Source organism: Serinus canaria, chromosome 6 (genome assembly GCF_022539315.1).
Source record: "Serinus canaria isolate serCan28SL12 chromosome 6, serCan2020, whole genome shotgun sequence".
Lineage (NCBI taxonomy): Eukaryota > Metazoa > Chordata > Aves > Passeriformes > Fringillidae > Serinus > Serinus canaria.
Window position 1 is genome coordinate 24,416,209 of NC_066320.1, and position 26,492 is coordinate 24,442,700.

The 26,492-nt window shown below is 39.5% G+C and overlaps 1 protein-coding gene across 2 annotated transcripts in view; it reads left to right on the top strand.

Annotated features, from left to right (window-relative positions):
- SMC3 (structural maintenance of chromosomes 3) overlaps positions 1-26,492 on the top strand; it is a 1,169,611-nt gene that overhangs the window by 181,760 nt on the left and 961,359 nt on the right. The window contains exon 1 of one of the 2 annotated variants that reach the window (XM_050976249.1): positions 6,101-6,105. The exons of the other annotated variant lie outside the window; for it this stretch is intronic. The gene's annotated coding sequence lies outside the window, so the exon portion shown is untranslated. Of the gene's footprint in view, positions 1-6,100; positions 6,106-26,492 lie in introns of those variants that run through there. 2 annotated transcript variants of the gene reach the window in all.

Consider the following 26,492-nt stretch of genomic DNA (forward strand, 5'->3'; position numbering starts at 1 on the left):
TGCTTCTCTGGCCCATGGTAAAATAAACTGACTTTCCACAATATCTCAGCAGGTTCAGCTTTGGTCTGACCCTGGACTAGAGGAGTTGGGCTAGTTATTATGAGAGTGACCTGACTTATCCTGTGACAAGGGATCATCTCACTGTTTCACTCGAAATCTTTGAAATTCTGTGCAAAATCTTTTGTTTTCCTCTTGCCCAACAGAGGACAGAAGCAGTGCAGCATGTGATGTCAAATGAACTCCAAGGTCCTGTAGCAGAAGTAGGACTATAAGAGGTGATGTTAATGCTGAACTCTCCTTTCAGATATGCAGAAGGAGGTGGCAAAGAAAATATTTCTCCCTCATTACACCTCACCAAGTCACAGTCCTTGCCTTGCAGGCTCTTTCTCATAGCAGCAAACCAGCACCATCTCAAAAACCTGAATTTTGGTTGTGAGGAAATCTGACATGCTGTGACAGAGATAGGCAACCCAAGAGCACTGGAGTCTTCCAGCTCAGCCATGTTCCTGGGACATTTCTATCTATATTTCTTTCTCTTTCTTTGACTTTTGAAGTTTCATGATTGGTGGAATTTTGGTTTGCTTTTTTTCTCTTTGAGTCAAAAACATTTGCGACATGAAAAAATTTACATTCTGACAGCATTTTCCTCTCCTTTTAGTAGGGGACTATAAGCAGAAATGAAAGCAAAGCTAGTCATGCCTATGAAGAGTTTTCAAATGAGAATATTACATGGCAGGAGAACCAGCAGGCTGTGCATGAGGAAATGTTCAACAGCCAGATCTGGAACAAAACAGGTCTTCCAGAGGATGGAGCTCCTTCTCACAGAACTGAGGGTGGGAGAGTCTGAATTTGGCAAAGAGAGCAGCTCAGGAGTTCATGGTGCTCATGGCTCAGGGTTCCCTCTAATCAGCACTTCTTTCTAACACAAATTTTCCGTGTCCTGGACCACTGGAACTCAATCCAGGGAAACCAAGACCGAGTGTTTTTGCAGAGTACAGCAGCCACAGACTAAGCCCCCATGACCTGTCTGCCAGTTTTTCTCTGCCTCACCTAAGCAGAGTGAGGCAGAAAAGATAAGAGCAATTTTTACCAGGAAAAAGGAGTAAGTAGGAGGATTGAGCCACTTCTAAAACTATCAGTTCTCCATGTGCAAAGTAATACCTTATAATTAAGACAGCCACCATTTTTCTCAGCATGCAGTGACAATTCAAGGGAGGCAATATTCACATCACAGCTTACTGACAATCTTTAAATAAATGCATCTAAAAAACAAAGACAAGAGATTGTAATACTCTTCTTAGCAGTGTGAAGAGCTGAGTCTGATCCTGTTTTCACAGCGGGAATTTTTTCAGGGTTCTGTTTAATTATTGTCAGGAGCTGCAGGGTTGTTCTCCCAGAGAATTAGCAAAAGAAATGTCACAGCTGAGGAGTCACATTGAGAGCTCCATTAGGCTCCTTTCACCACTCTGGTCTCAGAAAAGTACATTTGCCATAAAGAACAAAGAATGTCTGAGAACAGATTAGGTGTCTAGAAGTAAGAAAACCAGATTTCCTAGTGAAACATTATAAGCTTCCATTTTATTAGTATTTAAGAAATAAAGAGTTTTAGCCCTTTGGTGTTCCCTGGCTATAATGAGGAATTCAGTGCTGTATTGGGTTTGTATGACAAGGTTTTGGTGGTGGGAAGAGTTGCAACCATGTGAATGCCACACTGCAAACCAGTCAGGAGAGAAGCTGCATTTTGTGGTAGATATAGTTCAGGTGGTAAAATCTCCCTCTTGGAAAGAATTTCATTTGGTACAGGACTATGACTCTTATGGAGCCTTGGGGTATTCTGGATTGCCTTTTCTTGATTGGGAACTGTACTTAAAGTGTCTGTACAGTTCAGCTAATCAAAATATTACCCTCCGAGAACTCTGAAAATACATTAATTTTGTTTAGTAGATTAAGTTTTAAAAAAATAAGTAAAGAATTTTCTGTATGAAATTGCTTACTCATACAACTTCTTCCGTCAAAATTTATTGTGTCTCAAATTTTCCAGCAGGTTCCATTGCTCAAGCTCATGATTTAAACTATTACCCAAGCCTTGCTCAGCAGCTGTAAGGTTGCAAATCAGCTGCAGGTTCTTCTTAGGGAAAGTTGCATTACTAGTTTTGCTCTGACACTACTTATTTAGGGAACTAATTTTGAACCCATCCTGAATAAATCAGTCTAACTCCATCTGGGATTCTGCTAATGAATTCAAGTGTACCACATGAGCTTGGTCCTGCTGTCATAGATGATACTTCTTGCTTTAAATTCTTTGCAAAACAAATTTTCACTTGTTTCTCTTTTGCAGAAATAATAGCATCAAGTAAGCATATTGACCAGAATAATTCAGTGCATTTGTCCTAAATCCTTGGTCCCCTGATAGCGCTGCAGATGAAAGCAATGTGTCCACAGAGCATGAAGGCATTTGCTGGGATCCTCCCTCTTATCTTTTGTTGCTTGTATTTGAAGTCTGGAGTTCTCTTGTCCCAGATGCCAAGGATCTAAGCAGCTGGGATAATAGCATTGCAGTGCTTGTGCTGAGTAAAACCACATTCCTCATGGCTACAGGACTGCTTCTAGTGCATCCAGGCTTGATCTTGAGGATGGACTGAATGTCATCTCGGAGCCCTGTGAGGTGAGATTTTTTTTTGGTAGTTCTAATCTACTTTTGTGGTAAACACCCAAAAATAATTGTTATGAAACCCATTTCTGAACTGCCTGAAAGGTTAACAGACAGCATCCTTATGTACCTTGATCCTTCTTAAGGCCCTTGTTTAAGAAAGAAAAAAATACCCTGTAGGGATGTCTACAACTCTGATTGTCTGGGGAGTTCTGGTGTTTAACTTCTAAACACAAATGTTTAGATGAAACTAATCCCCACTGATCCTAAACTGTCCTCTGCTGTAGTTAATGGTGGGGACAAAGGAGGGGAATAAATGTCAAATGACTTTGTTTTGAGTCCTAGAAGAGGAAGAATTGCCTTCTGCTTCCCTCTTCTCATTGCTTGTAGAAGCCCAGGTCTCTGGTTCAGACTAGGTATTCCCGGTTCTGATGGCTGAAGGAAAATACAAAATCACACAACAAGCCTCTTACACTGCTTGTAACTGAACCAAAAATGTAACTTTTAAATGGTTTTAGCTACCAGACCATGACTTACATCATCTTACACCTTTTTTCAGCAATGCTGCCTAAGGACAGGGGACACTTTATGATTGAGGTTGAAAAGTGGCCACTGAGGGCTTTGAGAAAAGAAATAAATCCTCTGGCTAAAAAACTGAGACTGACAACTGCATTTAAAGGCCCCTCATCCCTTCATGGAGCTCAGTGTCTGGCTCTCCAGCCAGGCAGTGCAGCAGAGTGAGAAGTGCTGATAATATCCCTGTTCCCTGTGGTAAATGGGAATACACTGAGCAGCTTCTCCCCAGAGCCCTGCAGGTCTCGGTGGTGTAGAGCTGAAAATACTTTTTCTTCAGGGATTAATGGTTCCCTTACTTTTTAATGCTGTTGAACCCTGTTATTTCAGCTCTGTTTCTGCTACTTAACTTATTGTTCTCCAAAGTATTATTCATTCATTGCTTTCTACAGACTATAATGCAGTCTCAGAAAACATTTCAGAGGATAGGGATTTGATTAGGGTGATGCATTTGAAATGTCAGAGGTCTCTCCACCTCATCTAGAAGAAATGGATAGAGTTGACAGATGTGCTCTGTGATATAATGGGAACAGCATTATTCTTACAACATTTTTATAAACTACTCCTGTTTATTCTATCTCTCCCCCTCTCCCTTTATTTTTCTCTCTCCTGGAATAAACACTAGCACAATACAGGGAAATAAATAAGGAAATAGACTTGACCTGGGTCACCCAGCTGGTTTTCTTTATTATTATTTTTTGTTATTTACATAATCTTTTCTCCAACCATTCCTCTGGTAGGACCACAGAAATGTCTAGACACATCTTCTGAAATTTTGTTGATCTGCATAGGTAAAATTTAAAATTCTTGAGATACTGATAGTTTTTCTTACTGTTCCTTTGAATAGCCAAAATCTGGATAGAAAGTAAAGTACCAGGTCAGAAAAATTGGTGCCATTCTAGAAAAGGATGAAGCCTGGAATTTCTGGTATTTGGGATGACTGGAATCTCAGAGCTGAAAGACAATTGTTGTGAAAGTTTTATTGCCAAGGCAAAGGGAAGCTTCTCCAGCAAGAAAAACTCTAAAGATTTTCAGTTTTTATTTTCTCATTTGCTTTTCCATGGGAAATCCAGAGCCCATCTGATGGCTTTGAAACTTCCAGTATAACAATCTAATCTTCAGGAGCAAAGCTGCACTTATATTTAGACTCCTAATTCCCTCTGATTTTTAAATACCTCGGTACCACCAGGGACCCAGGTTTAATAGCCTGGCACTAATTCTCTCTGTATTTTATGAGGCTCGTTTGTCTTTCAGGCACCTGCCAGTGGCTCTAGGCTTCCTGCAATTCCTTGGCAAGGTTACATCTGGGCTTGGGAGCCATGTTAGCTCTGCAGCCCTGCAGAAAGGACGATCAGAGGGTACCAGTGACCTTGTGAAGGCTGAGACTTTCACCTTCTCTGTGTTGACCAATAGCATAATGTGACATTGCTAACTTTTCCCAGGAGAACATGGGAGCAGCTGGTTTGACTTTATACCACTTTTTCCTCCCCCCACAAGGGAGCCCTGCCCAGCAACAGAACCTTTTCATGTCATCTGGTGTCCTTTGCACAGCTCAGAGCAAGGAAACTTCGCACAGGTCCCAATAAAAGTGGAAGGAGTTGAGTAAACGTTGATTCATTTCCAACTTTTCATTGCTGCTGGAGCTGCCAGCCAATATTTAATGCTCAGAATTCCCCACAACCCTGTGGCCTGCTTTTCTGAGTGATTTCTCTGGTACCATGGGAAATAAACTTTAATTATGGCCTGTTTCAGTAAATTTAACACACCAGCTCTTCACTTGGAATGCTGACCATGGTAAACCGACATTGTATGGGGTGGGTACAATCCTACCCAGACATTAAACATTTTGCAGCTACATTAAACAGTTCCACAGGTGTGTGTTGGGAAAAAACATCACTAAGGCAATGGATTTGTGTGCCAGACTGATAACAGGGAGCTTCAGACCCCAGCAAGCCTCTTGATAAGGATACACACTAAAAATTAAACAAAGCAAGTGTTTTAGAAAAGGACATTTTTGACTGCCAGGTAAGCAATAAGCTGTTATGCAGTCCTCATTCTGCATGAAGGTTTCTCCTCTGTTACCATGGACTAGCCTGGATAAAAGCCTAATGTGCTGCAGCTGCACACTTGTTTGACAATCAAACACATATAGTCCTTCTTTCATTTTGCTCCTGAGGAGCTCCTAATAAACATTTGCAAAACTGTGTTGTTAACCTTCCCCAGCCTCTTTCCTAATCCTTTCTTTTTGGTTTTTAAACAACAAGAATAAAAAAGATTTAGTCCTCAGTTTTTCATAAGAAGCCTGTTTTAGTATATCACAGTGGCTCTTGATTTACAGAGAATGTTTTTTACCAGAGCTGCACTAAAACACTGAACACCATTCATCCCTCTCTACCTGCACCTGTCTCTCTTACCTTTTATTAGCTTGGCTCCAAGCACCTGTTGTGGAAGGTTTCTATAAAAACTAGGAAAAGGGCACTGTTTTCCCTGATTTGTTTTGGTGCTCTCTGACTGAGCCTCTCTCATAGTCCTGGTCCCTGTGAGGCTGAGCCTTCCTCTAGGTATTCTGCTGCATTCAATTTTGGGAGTTTGGTGGACTTGGTTGGTTGTTGTTGGGATTTTTTTTTTTTTTTTTTTGTGGGTTTTTTTGTTTGTTTGTTTGTTTGTTTTGTTTTTTTCTGATAAGGACTTCAATTGCTTTACCCCCACATGACATTTGGGTGTGACAAGAAAGGTAAGTTCTCTTTTTCCATTTATTGCATTTCTTTAAGGCTTCCCTTCTGGAAAAGAGTCCTCTTTATTTGTGTCACTATTATAACTCTTCAAACTGGATTCTTCTAAGATTAATGCCTTAAATACTGTGTTTTTATTAAAACAAGGAATGATAAGATTTCAAAGGCAGCACTCAGGCAAAGTAAATCCACTGCCTCTCTGGAGAGCAAGGTGATGATGGTTGCCTTTTATTCAACTAATACAATACCAAGACTCAGAAAAACCTACACAAATTTTCAAGGAAACCTTTAAATGAGCTTTACCTCTTCTTTGTCCTTGCTTTGACCATTTATTCAGGCTATACTGTACTGGCATCTGAGACTTTCTGTTTTGTGATGAGACAATCTTTTTCTTCTCAAGAGTATTTTCCTTCTCAAGATTTGCTTAACTTGGAATAAATGTGAGGTAAATATAAATATTCTAGTAGCCTAAATAGTAGTGTTATTGTAGCCAAGATCATGTGATGGTACAGGCAAACAAAGTCTGTTGGCAGAGGGAAGTAGCTAGAAGACTAGCTGGTATCTTTGAAAAAAAGAGGCAAATTTTTGGGTGTAAAAGCAGTTCTTTAGGCCTTATAGAAATTCAGGTATTTATTAGGATGAAGTGTTTCTAAATTCTTGTCCTGTGTTCCTAGCACTGGTTGTTTCTGTTGGTTTGCCTTTGGGGCAGGTGCTTTCTGCTGGTGCTCCCTCTCAGAGGCTGCTCAGCACAGTGGGGTCAGTTGTGGAAAGGCAGGAGACACAGCAGCAGGAGCTTGGACTTTGTTCCACTGTGCTTTCAAAGCTTTTGCTTTCCCTGGGTTTTCATCCATTAGTGGTTGTTATGCAGATTGCTTTAATTTGTAGGGGTTTCTATAGTTTGTTTAGGGGGGAGTGTTACCTGATATTTTCAAAATTGAAGGAGGCTTTTAAACCTGAAGTCAAGCTGCCAGGGTTCCCCAGAGACATTCCCAAGGCTGGTCAGAGAGAACATTTGCATTTCTCCATTCCACTAGAACACACAATGCTCCATTAGGTACCAGCAGCCCTGGGGCTTTCACTCTGCCCTCTCTGCACATTAAGTGCATTTCAAGTGTGTGTGTTCCCCCTACCAGAGCACATAAAATTGAGCAACAGTGTGTAACATGCAATAAATGTCTAGCAGCCACTTCTGAAGTAGCTGCTGGCCAATTTAATAGATATTTAACAGGCAGGGAATGGGAGAACAGTACTAGTTTCATATTTTAAAGGCAAATTTAGCTTTTATTATTGGTCTCTCATGTGAGAGCTTTGCAATTATTCCTGTGCTGTGATCTTTGGGGAGGCTTGCTTTACAGTGTTTGTTAATGGAAAACAAACATAAAATGCAGCAGAGAGAGGTGACATAGTGACAAATGAAGGATATTTCCCTTGGGAAGTTTCTACTTCCTCTTTTGTCAAGTAGTTTCTGGTCAGGTGCCCCTGCAGATGACTTTGGAAAAAGGGAATGTCTTCTTTTCATAGCATCCAGACCTTCCTCCAGCAGGGCTCAGCAACAGAGCTCCCTCAGAGTTAATGACCATGTGTTTGTAGCTGTTTATCAATGGTGTTTAAATCCGATTTCATCTCCAACGCTGAGATAAAAAGACAGCTAGATTGATTACCATGGTCAGGAGTGAAAAAAAGCTTAGAAACTCCTCTTTTTTTTTTTTTTTTTTTTTGCATGTTAGTGACTGAGCAAACAACTGCAGTAAGCCTTATACAACACACACAGAGAAAAGGATAGAACAGTTTAGAACAGAAAAAAAAAAAAAGCTTATGGTGGAATCCACTGTTGAAATGAGCCTTTTTCTTGATTTTGCTCTAGTGTTTATTAGACAGCCTGGATTTATGCAAGTCACCTGACAATAAAGTGTGAGAAAAAGGTTGTGAGAAAAAAAACATTCATTGATGCTAGATGGAAATCATAAATGGAAACCTAATTAATATTATTTCTGCTTCTGATCTCCCTAAAAATGGTGGTCTTTGATCACTGTCCCCTGTACTTTAAAACTGAGCCAGCTTGTGGCTTTGTACCTCCACAGACACCAAATACCAAGGTAGGCAACCCATCCATTTCAACTGACTGCAAAGAGTGGGTCACTTATTTTTTAGGGTGTTTTATCAGCTACAAAAAGGAAACAAAGCTTACTCCACTTGAAATCCTCCTGTCCCCCCACTACCCTTACAAAAAGAGTCAGATTGTTCTGAAAAAAAAATGTATTTTTCATCCAGCTATAGTAGAAACACAAATGAAAACCAAGCAACTGTTGGTTTTCCAGCAGAGCAAAAAGCAAAATGTCACAGAACCCACATCAAAATGGATAAATGCATTAGTTTGATTGCATATTTTCCACTGGGATAATAGAAAATTTCTAGCAGGAATGAAAATAATTTAGTTCTGGTTCAAATTAAGATATTGAGAATGCTGGAAAGTAATTCCAAAGGGTGTGTTTTAAGAGAAAAAAAGGACTTTTATCATGCATATTTTTTATTAAATGTGTGTGTTTTCTATGATTTTTCATTTAAAATCTGTGTGTCCAAAAGCTCTAATATTTATTTATATGTTCTTGCCTGGATACCATTGCCAGCCTCTTAATTAGGAGCAATTCAGTGGCCCAGCTGTTGCTGCAGCCCTGGGAGGGGTGGTGGGACAGTGAATGCTGGAGTGCCACTCCCCTGCCCAGAGGGATAGTGGTCCAACATCCCTGGCTGTGAGAGCTGGACTGCAGGAGATTGTGACTAAATAAGGGTCCAGAATTCCATGTTCCTGTGTCTGGAAAAGACCAACAACACAGATGTGAGGAGGCAATAGGTTATTGTTTGCCAGAAATCCAGAGCTCGCACCTCTTGGTGTGCTTGGTGATAAATATGTCTCTTTAAAGCTTGTAGACCTCTGCTCACAGCTGCCAAGTGAGGATTTGCTGTTGGAGACCTCTGCCAAACAACATTTGGAAGCAGGAATATAAAATCTCCTGGACTCGAAGAATACTGGTGTTTGGATTTCTTCAGGCACTCTGGGGGCAGCAAACTTAATGTACCATCTCTTACAGCTATAAAGCTGGATAGAATAATTCAGCTTCCTAAATGGCCCTATAGGTAGGAGGAAGATCCTAATGATGTATGACAAGACTTTCATTACAAAATAATTTCATTTGCTTCATGTGTGTTAAAGCACCTTATAGCTGCTTTGGAAAGTTGAAAATGGGTTTTAAGCGGGTTTTAAATTAAAAGAGATGGGGGATGGGTTATCTAAATAGTGGAGTAAAGCCCTAATCCCAAATGTCTTAATTTTTTCTTCAATTGATGGAATCACTTATGCTAGGAGAGGAGAAATGATTTGCATTAAATACAAATTGAACTTGTATTTACATGTAGTGTATGGAAGGCAAGAAATGAGCAGAAATAGTGTGGGAAAATATCATATTTGGCTGTAGTACAATTTCTTCAGAATCTTTCAAAATAGTTCATAAAGGAGGTAAGTGCAGTTGCTACAGCTGCTTAACTGAAGGAGAAGGGGAGATGCAGGGGTCTGCCAAGTTTGTGTTGGAGATTAGCAGCAGCATCAGAACCAGTACTTGGCTCTTGCTGCTGTGAAATGCCAGCTCCACTGCCTGTGGCACACTCTGCTTTGTGGCATTGCTGTGTGCCAGGGCTGGGGGGAGAATTGCATTGGAGCAGCAGAGCAGGAACAAGCCAGCCTCAGCAGAGGAATGCCACAGTGGGGCACTCTATCATGCCCTATAAATTGTTGCAAAAGTCTGTGGTGACAGTCTAGAAAACACCAGTCCTGACTGTGCTGCAACTTCTTGCACAAGCACTTGTGTGGGTCAAAAGAGAGTTGAATCCCAGTCTCCTTGGAGATGAGGGAGGCTGATGCTGTTACACAGGTGCTGGCAGAGCAATCCAGGACAGACCTAGGAATGTGTTTTCAGTTATAATGAAGCTGCATCATCAGTCCCATGATTGCTGGAGTGCTGTCTTTGCTTAATTAAAAATAGCGCTCAACAAGCAGCACTTATCTTCCAGTGAGCTGACAGTGAGCTGCTCCAGCAATCCTAAATAGCTTTGTTGGAAGGGCAGCTCTGATGGCGTGTCACCCTCTGGTGGCTTCCTTGCAGGAGGAGCCATCTCATGGAGAAGGCAGTCCCTGTGCCCAGAGGCCCTCCTGCAGGAGTGACTGAACAAATTGCTCTCAGCCTGTACACAGCACTTTGAATCCTTGCCAGAAGTGCAGCAAAGGATGGCCTAGCTGTGAAGCACTGGGAGGAAGACAGGGAAGGGGTGCCACGTGGAATTTGGTTTGGTGCCATATCAGGCCTGGGTCATCATCCTGATGAGGAAGAGTTGTTTAAAAGCATCAGCTGGGGATGATACACTTTGGGCAAGAGAGGGATTTACAATGTGCTGTGAACATTCAGAGTGAAGGGAGTCACAACAGCCCTTAATATCTCTGGAATGGGCCATTCCTTTTTTGACCATAAACCCATGTTTGTTTTACTGGGCAAGAATACCACAAGGCCTTGCATACAGAGTAGCAAGGGATACTACACAGATGCTCAATTTTATTCACTTTCTTTCAGCATCAGTCTTAAACCTTTATGCTTATGTGCACTTCTGCATGCTGCCATTTCTTTTGATCCATCATGTATTCATTTATGTTGCTATTGCTCAACAATAACATAATTATGATGGTTGTGCTGTTAATATAGTCAGGCTTTCCAGGTATCCTATCAAAACGCTCACTGCTCTAACAATTTTGGGAATGAGCCTATTTACACAGCAGTCTAACATAAAATTACATCTTTATAATCCTATTCCTCAAATAGTGTCAGGTTATGCTCTGTTTCTTAATTAACAAAAAAATTATATTACACCATATGAGCAAAGCCAAACTGAAATCAGCTTAACCACAACTCATTTATTTATGTCACAGAGCTCTCTAGGAGGCCTGATAAATGAAGAGATTGTCTGTTGCTCTTCTGTTTGCTTTACATGATTTGGTTTAGTTTAAAATTTTTCAAATGCTACTTTAGTTGTGATATGGGTACTTTCAAGATTTTTTCATGTATGGACACACATTCCATGGTAAAATGGCAACAGCATTGTCTAGGCTTTGGCAGTAGAGTCAAGTTGACTCAAGTAGAGTCAAGTAGAGATCTGTTTTGATCTTCTCTCTGATACCTCAGAGCAATTCTGGTCATCAGCAAAGCACACATGGTAGAAAGTTTTCTGATCTCAGGTGAAAAACTCCAAGGAAGTGGCATTCAGTGTAACTCTGAAGATAAAGTTTGCAAATTGCAGACAATTTCTTCTGAAGCAGGAAAAAAAAACCCAAAACCACCAGAGTTGTCCCTGGCTTGCACAGGGAGTCTCTGTGAGACCAGAGGGTTCAGTTTGGAGATCTCGAGAGAAAGTCGTGGTGTTACAAGAAAATTCAAAATGGTACAGTTGAGTCTTGGTTTGAGGCTAAGAGAAAAATTCACAGATGAGCTGTAATTTTGCCTGAGACCATTTCTCTCTTGAGTAGTGTAATTGCCAGAATGTCCCTCTTCTCTCAGTAAACAAAAATATTTTTCTTGTCAAATAAAATGAGTACAATCAGAATCAGAAGACTAGATTTTTTTGAAACATGCTCCATTTGAAAATATGGAACATTTATTTTTATTTTTTCTTTAAAGGTTAAAATCAAAAGGAAATATTTACTTGGGATAAAATAAAAAGCCTTATTTTTAAATTTCTGATTTAAAAAAATTAAATATTGTCCTAATATTAAAGCAGTTTTTTCTTCCATTGAGACAAGGAACTGGTTGCACCTTTTACTTCATTAATTATAGAGTTGGAACAATTTCATTTTCAGTTATTTTTCAGTTTGCTTTGTATCTTGCAGTGGAGTGAGTTGGCCAGTCCTGACAGGAATTTGTAGTGCATTTTCATTAAACTGAAAGTAGTTCCTTTTTTTTTTTTTTTTTTTATTTTTTTTAAACTAAAAATAAAAGTATTTCAGCTATGAAGAAAAGGAATTCAACAAATGTGTAGTGAGAACTTCAAAGTTTCATATTTGTGAGCCACCAATATCTAAAAAGAGGAGAGTTTCTGCCAGAGCTCATGCAGAGGCTGAAGTCCCCCAATGTCATTGAAGTAAATCAAATAAAGCCTTGAAAACCTGGCAGGGAAAGCTGGGCATCTTTTCAGGCCAAATTAAAGTCTGGCTCAAAAGGGACCCATGGAAATGAATAGTTCATCTTCTGAAGGCAACATATATTTACAGAAAATGAAATCTTGGTTAAAACACTTCTTGAATCATGTTGAAATGTTCATTGTAAACTCAAAAGGTCTTTCTTGATTTACTTGGCTCAATTTCTGAGGTTTTTTTTTTTCTACTAATGGCAACCCATCAATCATTGGAGTTGAAATCAGATTTTGCAGAAGGCCATGGGCATCATTTAAAGTCATTTAAACATTGCCAGCCTGTCCCCATTTCTTAGGAATCATGAGAATTAATGCCAAAGGATTTTTCCCCTCAAAAAAATTTTGCAAGTGTTGATTGCATCTTTCTTATTACACCTGACCCATTTATCACCAATTAACCATTTCTCTGCTCAGCAGGGAAATGGCTGCCTGAGAGAAAGAGTCACATTCAATTCTAGATTTATCTCCTACAAAATCATTTATAGGTCAGAACCTCAAGATATTTTTTAATTTCTTATTATGCCTTTGAAATAATAGGTAATGTTTGTCTAAAGTATGAATTTGATAGCAGACTTGGGTGTGGGTGAACAGTCTGAGTTCACAGCCAGAAGCAGTGTGATGTCATGTAAAATCCACTCCCAACAACATTGCTGGCAGTAGTTGTAGCAGTGGTAATTTGCTGTCAGGTACCTTGGGTTTTTCTTAAGTGCTTTGCTCACACCTTTGTGCCATTATAAACAAATCCCTGGAAAATTACAATCAGAGCCTTTGTTCACAGGTCACTATAACTTCATGCCTCTCTTCATGCTACTCTTCTTTCTAGATTTGCTGCAGAACCACAGTTAAAGGCATCACTGTCTGTCTTAATGTAATGCTTACATTTTGCTCATGATAATGATGATATCATCCCTTGCTAAAAATCAGAAGCAACTTAATTAAAATAACACTGTCAGATGAGATTCTCTCTGAAATGTCTGATAGCAAAGTAGTTTGTACAAAAGATGAGTGGGGAGTAGTATCTTTTGAGTGTGATGGATAGTGTACGCGGGTAGTAGTGATGCAGAAAATAGAACCAAAATGTACAAAGTACTTCATGTGGTGGCAGACTTTGATTTTTCTCTGAACATGAGTATATGGACTCAACATTGCTCAGTCACTGGTCCCTTCTGGCCAGTTTTGGAGGTTACATTTTTTCCAGTTTTATCTCTGGTTTGGGAAAGTGATGGCATGGAACAGGGTAATGATGTTCCTCAGAAAAGAAAAGCAAAACTACATCTCAGTTTAATGAATAGAAATAAGGAGGCAAAGATATTATAGAGATACTCTCTAGCCATTGTCATTTTCATCTGTTTAAAGACCTCCCTCTTCCAGCCCTGGGTCAGCCTCTGGGGGAGTTATCCAGTATCATTCTTCTCAGGTGTCTAAAAGCACAAGCAATTTCCAGTGGGTTTTCTCCCATTCTCCAGAGGATACAGAAAAGTTATTATGAAATAACTTTGATATCCCCCTGCAAAATGGAGACTTGCCAAGATTCCTTGTTTGTGGGCTCTTTCTATTATAAAACAGTCTTCTACTGTGCAGGACAGCACAGGCAAGGACAATATAAGGTTTATATTCAGTATATTGTACCAAATAATTTCCATGCAGTTCCTGATATATGGCTGTGTTTAAGCACTCTGAATAAAGATTCAATTCCCCTAGTCCTACAGGGACAATAAGTTTCTGCCCTCAAAGGTAGATCTTGTTTATATCTGCTTACTCAAGGTAAATTACAAGCTTTTTTAAACTTTATTAATTAGCAAGAACATCCAAAAATCAATTATGTAATTGCACACATTTTTGTCAGGTTTTACTTTTCTAGTGAATGGTCTCCCCAGTCAAAATCCACGTGTTGTCCTTTTAAACCTCACTGCAAATACAATCATAAAGTGATAGCCTGAAATGCTTCTTTCCAACTGATGTCTTTGAAGAATTTAAATCAGATGGCCTTTGCACTAGTGGAATGAGAAAGTAAGGCAGTCAGCTAAAACACATCTCTTTTTCTGCTTTTTCTCTTGTCGGTAGGTGTAGAATTATGATTGCACAGGTGGAATATCAGCCGCATGCGTCGGGGTGATCGGTCACGCAATCAAATGCAGGATCATTCTTTACCATAAATGCATTAAAAGAAAATCAGTCACATAGATTTGGCTTTCAACAGAGCAGCAGGCTGTGTTCTATTCATAACAAATCAGCTCACGCTTTGGGGAAAGCTACAAATCACTCCCACAGCATTATTCATTGGATTGTCCTTTGCATCCCTCCAAGGAATTCTTATGCGTGCTCTCTGCTCTTAGGCTAATAGTGACAGTGGGGGAGGCAGAAAGGAGCAACCTCATTAGGACAGCTTAGGTTCTGTTTTTGGGGAGTGGGTGGGTGTTTTTAATAAGCAGTTTTCATATTTCTGCTTTTTGTGGCTGGCAAGCATTCTAATTGAATGCATGGTAGATTATCCAGGTTTAGGTTTAATGAATTTCTTATGATTTAGCTGTAAATATCCATTTTCTATCAGTGTGAATCCATCATTAGTATTGCTAAGGCATAGGTTGCATTAGTGGTTGTACATAAAGCTCCTTGTTGAACTCAGAACCAGTTGTACTGAGCTCTAGACTTCACTGTACAGAAAATAGTAATCAATATTCAGTAGAAAACTGAAATGGTCAGGTGTCAGTCTATGCCTTAGGAGAGATAATCAAGAGAATTTCAAAATTCCCCCAAAAGACATGGTTGCCTAGGAACATATATACCTCCACCTTGAACAAGCTACAGGATTATATTAATTTACATCTTGTAACCAAAGGGGCTAAATTCCCCTCTCTTCCTCTGCCTGCAGTCTCAGCAGGGAGTACTGATGCACCCAGGCCAAATGCAGCCCCACACAGCTTAGAGGAGAAAGATGAGGATTTTGGTAGCTGCTTTCTGCTGGGCTCCTGCTGCCTCAGTTATCACTCCAGCAGTATCCCTTCAAGGCTGGCTCCAGTGTGGCAATCCCTAAAAACACAGCATGAGGGACCAGCTGGTGCTCAGCAGGCAGGGGCTCCAGAGGCACAGGCAGGGTGGGCTGTGGATGCAGTGCTGCAGAATATAAAGGCAGAGAGAAGAGTTCCATCAAACACTGTGATGGTAACTTTAGGAACTGGGATTTTGGAAGGAGGTTCGGAGAAGTCCTCGTTCTGCCTCAAGCTGCTTCAGGGGCAGCCTTGAAGCAATTGAATCAACTAGGTTGTTGGCTAAGTAAGCAATCTTGTGCTATTTCTCTTGCACTGAGCAATTTGTTAACTGATGTTCAACGTGTGAGACATGCAAAACAGAGCAGCAATTGATTTTCTCGTGTTCGTGCATGGTCATGGGCATAAAGACTTTGATGGAATGTGTTGTATGAATCTTTCCAACCATTCAATATCTATACATAAGAGCATACAACAATTATGAGGTGCTCCTGGGAGCTGGGCAGGACTGGGATACACAGACCCAGTGTGTGCTGAGCCTGGCTTCTCACCACAGCAGTTTTTAGCTTAGAAGGGTGACATTTGCTTTTTCTTCCACTGCTGAGAAAACTCGAGCTGGCTTTGTGAACCCTGCACTGCCCACTGGAGGGATGGATGGCAGATTTGGGCACCTCTTCAGGTGGGCCCCTAAACACATCAAGCTTTGAATTGCAGTTGCTTGGAGCTGGACACACCATTTATTCTGCTGCCTCTGCAAAGAGGGTGATGAAATTGGGTGGAAAGGCAGCGTGGGCAGCACTTAGCTGCACTTCTCTCATGCTTGTTTCTGTACCAGCTGCCAGAAATTGCAAGTCTGAGTTCAAATCTGCATCAGATACTTTACAAAAGACTTTTGGTCAAGTCATTGCATGGAATTTCTCTCACTGCTTTCTGAAACCATTCATCTCCTCCTCTCTGGGGCTTGACCTCAGGTTTATGAAGTGGTCCTTGGCAGGCAGCCTGAAAACTGCTGGCTGAGAATGGTCCTCTCAGACTACAATCCACAACACAGTTCTCAAAGACACCCACTGTTGGGAGGAGAGGGTTAAAAGCTGAAGATTGTTGAGAAGGGGGTAGATTCCCTCACGTGGCTTTGCACATTTTCTCTTATACTGGAGAATATCAGTGTGGGAAACCTGTATTACTCCTGCTGATTGCTGTTTATCCCCTGTCCATTTTGAGAAGTAGAACTTCTGACAGCGCAAATGTTCCCATTTGTGTGTTTCTGCTACCTGGGTGTTATTTCAGGATCATCCTCTTTGCAAGAGTAAATAAATTTACTCTTTGCATTTCAGCCATAGTTTTGTGGTTGTTCTGGTCACCTGCCTGTGTTTATTCACACACTCACCAAACAGGGCATTTGAATTCATTGCTGTTCTCTCAATAATCTGTGAAATAGTGGGAGGGAAATAAATATCTACTTTATTGAGAGTATTTATCATGAGCCCATCCTTTTCCAAGCAGTTCACATAACTCCTAAAGTGAAGATCTTGCACTTCAGAATAATGACGTGCCTCAGACAGTAGATGAAATGAGTAAAGCAATAAGCATCTCATACAAGAGAATCTGTCCCATCAAATATAAGCCATCTGCACTAGGGATGAGGCTTCAACTTTATTTTCTCATTAACTCTCCTTACAGCAGAAATGAATATAAAGCTAGAGCAAAAACATTGTTGACTGACACAAGAAGGCCATGGGTTCAATTATTCAGCCATGCCCCTTCTGAACTTCTGGAATCTGAACTTTATGGAAAACAACTGAAGGGTCTGGTAACATTAACATAAATCCAAGCTCAAGAAATTATCTTCTAACATCAAAACATGGATTTTCTTCCAGATGGTTCCTGACTCATCAGGAGAAATGGTGGTATCAGGAAATCAGGCTACCACTCCAAGATGATACAGTTTTTCAAAATAGGCTGTCAGTTAAATATCAAACTGCCTCAAAGGTTAATTTGTTAGAATGGCAAATTTAAATGACACATCTATTTGGGAATATCAGAAAGTTTGAATTTCTTTGGTTCTTTTCTTTTTGGTTTTCATTTCCAAACATATCTTTTCTAAATATGCATTTATCAGCTTTGTACAGATTCTTTAGTTTTTATACCCACACACATATGCATGCACACAGAGAAGAAAGAGAAGCTTATTCCTACATGTTTCAAATATTAGAGGAAATAACATGGTGAAAGTTCAGAATGTTTCCAGGAAGAAAAAAATCAGTTTCTGCTTTAACATTGCATTAGATCAGCATCTGGCCCTCCTCTATGGAAGCACTTGATAATTTCCAACAGAAAATCACCTCATTTCCCTCCTAGAATTCACTGACATAAAGACCAAAGGTGTCAAACTTTTCTTTGGTAAGGTCTTTCCTTCAGACATTTAGAACTAAAAGCCACATGGAATATGCCAAATACTAATTTGTTTTAGCCCTTCATTTACACAGAGAGGTGAAACTCTGCCTGCTTGAGACTATCCACATTTCCTAGAGAACACTTAAAAAAAGCCTCCTGACACAAAAATACCCAGATAGCAGTGCAATAGAAATACTTGGGTAGATAATTCAGTTACTGTCAGAATTGCTTCTCAATTTAATCTTTTTTGATGATTTCCATGAAACATCTGGGGATCTTTAAATTTCTTTCCTAGGGCATTGAAATTCCATTGATCACCTACTGTTTTAAAAGAACTAATCTAATGTTGTGATTAGTTAAAAATCTTTTAGAGGAAAGAATTGAAACAGAAAGAGATTGAAAGCATTCTGGCATCTGTAGGAATTAATACAAACTCACTTTCCCTGTCTGTGATTCCTAATTGAATTCTGTATGAAGCAGGTTGTAACCTTTCTTCCAGCACCTGATGGAAATATTTTGTATCTTTGTCCTACCTTCAAGATCAAAACACCCACCTTCTGCATCGTAGCTCAATAGTGAATAACAAGGGGAATGAGTTACGAAGCCAGAGTAGCTGGCTTGATTAATTAATTCTGTTTTTAAAGTGCTCCCAATGTGGAAGGGAGCAGGGAGTGACAGAGGGACATTGGAGGAAGAAGGAGAAAGGAAATGCAAGCAAATGAGGAGTCAAAATGGGTTTATGTTCCATGAGATGTACACATTTAAGCTACCTTGTGGGGACTAATATGTTGCTGCTTTGGAAATGAGGAAAGAGAAATCTTAAGAGGTCCTGAAGAGTCTGGTGGAGGAAAAAAGCAAAGAGATGATCACACTCACTTCTGATATGAGTGGTAAAAAATAATGTTCATTGGTGAACTCCAGCTGCTTAACCAGTTTAATTTTTTTAGGCCTGTGCATGGCTAATAATATTTGTCGATAGGATGTCTTCTCCTACATTATGAAGGTTTTCTGAGCAGTGAAGAATAATCTTTCTAATACTAAAAGTGAAGAGCACAATTCCCTCTTCACTGCCAGCCATAATTCATGTGTTTAAATCCTGTTCCAGTAGCATAAACTGAGCCCCCAGGACACTGTCTCTAACACGCTCAAATGCTTCTCAAAATGGTTTCAGCCACTTCAGGCCAATGCTTTTTAAGCTACAAATAGAACAAAGTGGACCTGTGTGAAATACCTGTCCAGCTCTGCAGACAGAACAGATAGGCTTCATTGGCCTCCATCATGGCACAGATCAACATATTGGAGTTCCAAACTGGAACTGGATTTGCCTGATTCCTTTGCTCTTTTTGCCCCCTAACTCAGAGCACTGGAGATATGTGGCCAGCTTATTCCTACCCCTTTCTCCAAATTTTGTGTGCAGATCAGTTCACTGTTGGTGAAAAACTTTGGTCTAAGTTTTGCACGAGTGCTACTCAAACAGCACTCCTCTGTTTTTGTTTTTCTTTCTTTCTTTTCTTTTCTAGGCCCTTCTCCTCAAAAAGAGAAACATAAGAATGGAAATCAAAGCAATTCAGAGGGGATTTTTCCAACTGCTTCTCAGAAACACATCAGGCAAGTTTCTGATAGCAAGGTGGGCAGCAGGCTGAGATGCTTATGTTTCTCCTAAGCCTCATACATCATAGGTGTTTAAATCAATTATGGAAAAAAACCTCAAACTTAAAAAAACCAAAACCACCACAAATATCTTGCCACAGAAGTTCATATCTTTCTAAGTACGTTCATTATCCTGCAAAAAGTGCTGAAGACACTTGTGTGCTGAAATGAATAATCGATTTCTCATCCTATACACACACAAACAAATCTAAAGGAAAATCAGCTCTGATAACATTTAAATGGGGAGGCTTACTACTGGAAGAAACAGAAAAGCATTTCTGTTTCATATTGAACAAAACATTTTGTAAGACATATCACTTTCTTATCCTAGGCTTGTGAAAAAAGCTAAAGTAATTTTTTGTGTATTAATAATCCATTGGAATTCTCTGACCTGATAGCCCAGTGGTTACTACAGTCACATTGTAAGATCTATTCCCAGGCCTAATCCTTCTCCATCACTACCTGGGAATATTACAGACATCAAATCTGATAACATTTTATTTATAAGACAAGCTGCTTCTGAGCCCTATTTGAACACCCATGGCCAGGCAAAATAAAAGGGGAAGAACTCACTGACAAGAGGAAACTCATTTAGGTGGATTGCAAATCATGTCACTAAATTTCTAGGTCTTCTACATCCCTTGTGTCTTTGCAACTTTACATTTCAAATTGTTATCAATGACCATCTTGTGTAATTTAGCTTTTGAGGGCTAGACCTTTACTTTTCAAGATCTTTTGTGGGACTAGAAAAGATCCCAGACATCCTTTCTATCCAGGTAGGCACTGGTACTTCTCTTTCCCCTTTCCTTGTGGCTACATGTGGTATGGTGCTTAGCAATCCTTCTCTTCATTTCCAGTGAATGTTTTTGATTTTCAAGTCTATTCCACTTTAGGAACAGCAAATTTTTCAAAGCTGAACCTCCTAGCCAGGTACTCAGCTTATCATAACTAATTCAACATGTTATCTGTAATATTTATCCATTGACAAATGCACTCTCAGAATTAATATTGTTGCTGTGATTTGAAGCTGATTGAGAAAGATATTACATACTGATTATGAAAGGATTTGGGGCTTGTTTCATAATGTTGCTATTCAGTTGTTGGTAAACTTTTCAGTGTCAAATTTTCAACTTTTCCATCCTGTTGAATCAGACCATCCAGGTCTTCAAAATTACTGACAAAAGTTGCTGTCTGCAGTGCATTTCCTATTAAATCCCCACTAATCCTGAAAATCTCTTGTGGCTTTGTCCTTTTTACCTTCTCTCTCAAAAAATATTGCTGAAGCCAGTAGTTTGATAATTGAGGATTTTCTTTCTCTTCAGAAGAGTATTTTATTTTTGCCATCATAATGAACTTTTCTGATAAGTGCTGGAAACAAACTCCAGGCAGGTATTGACCAGGAAATTCTTTCAAATGTGCTTCATTCTGAGCTGGATCTTTGGCTGGTACAAATGGAAAGGATTCCTGCAAAGCTTGCAGAGGTGTAACAGCTGCAAACCTGGAGCAGAACTAGCTCCAGGTGAATGAAGAATTGTTCTCCACAGTGTGTTCTGCAATATTTTACCTGCAACTATTCTTCAGTGTCCATTTTGTGCTAAGACTAGTTTCTTGGATGTTGTTTTCCTCCAACTCCCCCACTGATCAGACAAAGTTACTTCTAATTAAGTTCGGCATCCACTAGAGATATGTAGCAGGAGGACCATTGTTTATTTCTCCTGATGAGGTGCAAATGTGTGGATTTGGAGGCAGTCATAAGGAAAGCACAGCTCAGAAATGTATTGACATGCCTCAGAAAAAACAGAGAAGATCAAGACAGAAATTCCTTAGCAGAGTTTATTGCCAAAAACATTTTCTTTTTGAGTTAATTTTTTTGTGAAAGCTGATGCTTATGTTCTTTCGGTGTAACTCCATTTTCAGCTCTTAGGGCCCTTGGATTTTAGCAGTAGCTTATTCCCCCTTGCTCTTTATTTAGGAAGCTTTGGGTATGTTAGGGGACTTTTATTTCTATGGTGTTTTGAAAAAAGCACTCCATTTGCTGTCGTGCATATTTGCTTGTGTGAAAGTCATCTGCTTTATAGCTGAATGTACATGGAGAGGCTGGGGATTTTAGGCTTATTTTAAATGATGAGTGGACTTGCTAATTTGTTTTCCCCTGTGCTTATTTCCCATACAATTCGTCACTACAGGAGTCAGGTATTATTGTTCCCCTTTGTCTATTTTCCTCCCAGCAGACAGGAGGTGAAGTTCAATGGAATTGCTCTTTCCATTGTGTTTTGTTAGTCCATTCTGAACCTAAAGGATTCAGGTGAAGGAGGCAAAGAAGCCATGGCATTCTCCCTGCTCTTCCTTGGCCAAGCTACAACCCTAACACAGACCCTGCACATGCAGGTGTCCTGCCAAGCCTCCTGGCCTCAACCACAAGCAAGGGAGGATGAAGACCTGTCTTGGATACCCTGCCAGTGCTTAGAGATTTCTGCAGGCTGGGAGAGAAGGGTATTTATAGCTCCTCAAGTCTCTGCAAGTCTTTAAGTTTTTCATCTCCATCGAGAACACAAGTGTTCTAACATTAGGCAACTTTTCATGTCATCTGCCCCATTTGCAGTGAACACACTGAACGTTTCAGTACTGGGACCATTTGTAAACATCTACCAAAATCATATATCAAAGATGTTGTGGTTTCACAGCTCAATCCTGCTTCCTCAAGGTTTTCAGTAGGATTCCAGAATGATTTTGTTTTGTGTAACACCATTGTGATTCCTTTGTTCCTCGGTCCCTTTTATCTAGCTGGGGTATGTGGGAAAGCCTCAGAAGTTTCTTATCTCAATTTGTATTTAGGGTCCTGAAATTCTTCTTCATTAAGAGCTGCATTGATCTTCTGGATGTAATTACATCTGTCTTCCTGTAATTATTAATTTCTTAATAGCTTTATGAAGGGCTCCTTATTCCATCTTAAGTGCCATTCGGATGCCCTTTTTCCTCTTACACAGATTGAATCTGTAATAATAAAGCTGACAGAAATTCAGCAAGTGCTCTACAAATATTGCCTGCAGTGATGGTTTCACTCACCTGTGAAATGCAGCCATCTCTGCAGTGGAAGCCACTGAATATTTTAACAAAATCTTTCTGAAAGAACAGAATTAAGAAGTGTAAGTAAGTAGCTCATTTTTATATCGAACTTCTGCATTTAAGAACTTTCTAGATTTTTGTTGTTTTCAACTTTGGAAACTTGAAGAGTCCTTTTCAGGAGACAGATATTTCTCATGATCTGATATCCCAATCATCTGTCTCATCTTGGAGACATTCATCACTTTTTGTCTTTGTAACTATGGTGACCAGGTCAACTAGTTGATTTTACCTAGTTAATTTAATTCCTTTCTCTGATCATGTGGCAAACTGAAAGCTGCTTATTCTCTTGCCTTGAACATTTCCAGGGGTGGGGCATCCCTGTATAGACAGGTAACATACAGTCATATTTATTTGACATTGTTTAGCTCACAAACACTGCCAAACAGCTTGCATGTGCTCAGGTCCCAGAAACACTCCTGAAAACCTGAGCCTCCTGCCCCACCCTGAGATTCACAGGGTGACAGCCAAGCTGCTGTGCTGAACATGGGACTTGTAGGCCAGCATGAAGCTGGATAACTCCACAGTACAAAACCATCACTTCTGCTCAAGCTGGCACAGAAAGGCAGCAACTGTGTCTGCTGCCCAGCCCACTGAGCTTTGGGAAATATGTCTGTGTGCATCTGTATCACAAATACCAGTTTTAGTGCTTTGAACCAGTTCAAAAATTTAGCAACAAAGAATTCTTTGAATTTTTCTTGCTTCTTCTTACTGCAGTAATTATACCAAGTTACACACAAAGGAAAAGAATAAGTACTCTTTTAAAGTTCTTGACCTGCCTTGGGACAAATGGATTTCCTTTTGCATCCCTACAGCCTTTAAACAAACAGAACTATTGCCTTGCCTTTGTTTGGGTTCCCCTGCTGATATCAGCTAGGTTTTCATCTGACTCTGCTTTAATTTCCAGTGAGATTCTTTCTCTTTAAACTGCAGGGAACACAAAACCCCAGTCATTTACTGATTCATGGTAGAGTGCAAGGACAGGATTTTCTGCCATTCCAGTAGTTCCTACTCAAGCAACTGGGGTTATGGTCGCTTCTAAGGATCCCCTGCCTGTTTTGTTTGGGTTTTTATCCCAGACAGATGCTTTCTTCTTTGTCTGTGCTCTAAATACCTAGAAAAGCAGTGCAAATTGGCACCAGCTTTAGGGAAGTAGCACACAGGTGAGCCTGAATAAGGCACCCTGAAGCCTTATTTCATGAAGCCTTATTTCCCTGAGCACTTAGCAACTCTTCAGCAGCCGAGTTCAAGTGCACACAGGGAGAGCTTCTGTCTTGGGCAAAGAGCTTCTTGCCCTATTAGCTATTCCCAGCTGCATTCTGCCTCACTGACAGTCTTACTGATGGTCTTTTTGGCATGGATTCAGGCAGGAGCACAGTGATTCTTGGTGCTAAAGTGTCCAGGAGGACTGGCAGCAGTTTTGAGTTTGTCCTTGGAATGGTATTCCATTCCACCCCATTGACCATCCCTTAGCTCGCTGAAATTTACATCTTTTTTTCTTTTTCTTAGCTATCCTAATAAATTTGGTGTTATATTTTAGGGTTTTTTGGGGGGGTGGAGGTGATGTTATTTTTTGTTTATTTATTTTAATTTCAGGACTATTACAAATTGCTATAAGTAATATGAGGCTGTTGCTGAATACTGAATTTTTGGATGCTTTAAAAAAAATTTTAATCAAAGAATACACATAAAATATTTGGTATTTTTAATGGGGGTTCAGGTGCTTTTAATAGCCAAGAGTTACACTTGGTTTAACACTAAGAAATTGGTATTGCTCTACTTTTCATCATGCATATCAACATAGTTCCAGAAAAGATGGATGCTTTTTTTTTTTGTTTAGATGCAGTGCAAGGCATTGTTTTCCATGTGTATTTAGATTAAGAGTCTGTCCCTTTTGTGAATTAAAAAATGAGTAAATGCCACTGGCTTTTTATGTTCTGGTCCTGCTTCTGCTGTTGACCCACAGGATGCACATGTAACCCATCCTCACCCACACCATGCCTCTGCCTAATCCTCCCGAGGGAAGGGCTGAGCAGCGCTGTCACAAACGTGTCAGGAAGTAGGGTTTTGAGGGAACAACATTTACTTTTCTTCTAATCAAGGCTAAAACCAGAAAACCCTGGGGACAAAGGAGGAAAATTGTGTTATGCTTGGATGGATTTAAAAATGCAAAGAAAAAACCACAAGTTATTTCAGCATTCAATGTTACATTTAAAATTTGCAGAATGTATGCCTAGAATTCAGTTTGAAATGAAAAATCAAAGCAGCTTTGTCACACATTTCCATTACATATTACCAAACTTTCCCCAGTGAAATCTCAGCTGAACAGGGCATGAGGTAATTCTGAGCAGATATAAATTCTATTTCTACAAAACTACATTTTGCAATTCCAACTTTATTTCATCCATGGTTTCTTGAGCAGAACCAATCTAATCACAACAGATTAGATTGACAGGCTCTACAAGTATTGTCATAGTAATAACAATAATAACTAAAAGAACTGCATCAAATGTCTCTGCTTGTTTAGCCATACAATTCTTGTGTTATGCTTTAATCCTTTTGCTGCTGTCTCAGTTCTTAACAATTCTAGAAGGCATCATCTGCAACTAAATATTTCTCAGTCCTAAAATCAGCTTCATGTAGTCAAAGTAGCCCTGGAGATAGCCATTGAGGTCATTCTTCAGTGTTTCATCACAAAGCTTTTTGTATTTACTCCCAATATTATTTTGCTTTATTGTGTCTTTGTCATTGCAGTTATATGCTTCACATATTTTCATTGGGATATAATCCTCTTCTATGGGGATTTGCACAAGCTGGCTTTGCAAATGCAATTTATTTTTCAATTGTTTTATCAAAGAGCAGAGTCATCTACCTGGAATAGATGATCTCATTAGGAAATGAAAACTTTTAGCTTTTAGAACAAGTTTGATATTATTTTTATCCAACTTTTTCCCTTTTTCTTCATGCCAAACACATCATATAATATAATGAATTATGCACACAGATGATGAACTGGTACCAAATCACCTTTCTTCTGGGTAACAGATAGTTTTACTTTGTACACACAGTGGTCTGTCTTCCTGTTGATGTATCCTTGGACAGGGAAGAAATTTATGACAGTCCTGCTGAAAAGGCTAATGGAAGTCACAAGGATTTTCCTGCCCTCTGGCAGGTTCCTGGAACTAAGAATTAAATTGGAAACTGCCCTGTTGTAATGATGCATTTAAAGTAAATCCCTAAGAATTTTCAGCCATTTCATCTCTGAAACTTTGATTGATTTCAACTACTGCAGAAAAATGATTCATATAAGGGAATTTTAACAAGATTTAAGCAAGTGGAATTTTTGAATTAATTCATTAACAAGACTCATCTAATTTAGTAGTTTAGCATATTAATCAACTCAATGTTTTACCTCCATTTTTTTCCCTATCCATTTCCACTGTGTTATCAGTGTACTTTTGAATCTCTCCCTGACTCATTTTTTATCTTGTTAAATTTCTTCAGCTCTAGATAAAAAAAATACTGGCTCTTCATTCATAGTACTGCATTTTTAAACAAAGCTTCTGGATGTTTTAATTCTCTTTTCCTTTAAATGAAACAAGCCAACTGTGCATGTTCAAGTGGACTTTGAGATACTTTGGCAATGTAATGAGGGGATCTGTTGTAATTTCACTTGGTGTGTTTTTCTGGACCATCAGGCTGACATTTAAGCACCTGACATCTGTGAACCTTGGTGACAGTCAAACCCCAAAATTCAGGTGTTAAGAGAGTTTTGGCTACCATAACATTGGTAAACATGTCAGATGCATAGTTACAGTGTCCTCCTCTGCATCAGGAAATGTGAACTTAATTTTCACTTCATATCTTTTTGAAGAGGGAAACTCAGCTGTTTTGCCATGCATCTGCTATTGGGATGACTGGGATCCCAAAAGATCACAATGCACTTTTCAGGATTATGACTTTTTGGCCCATATTTGCTAAAATAATTTAGTGTACTTACACACTTGTACAAGTGTACAAGGTGCCTTCATACTACCAAAATAATTTTGGTATTTAAGGGCTAAATAATTTCATGGGCTTAGTCTTTTTTCTCCAGTCCTTCATCTTCTTGTTTGTATTTCTTTTTTAAGATAATAACAGGTTTTATAGTCACAG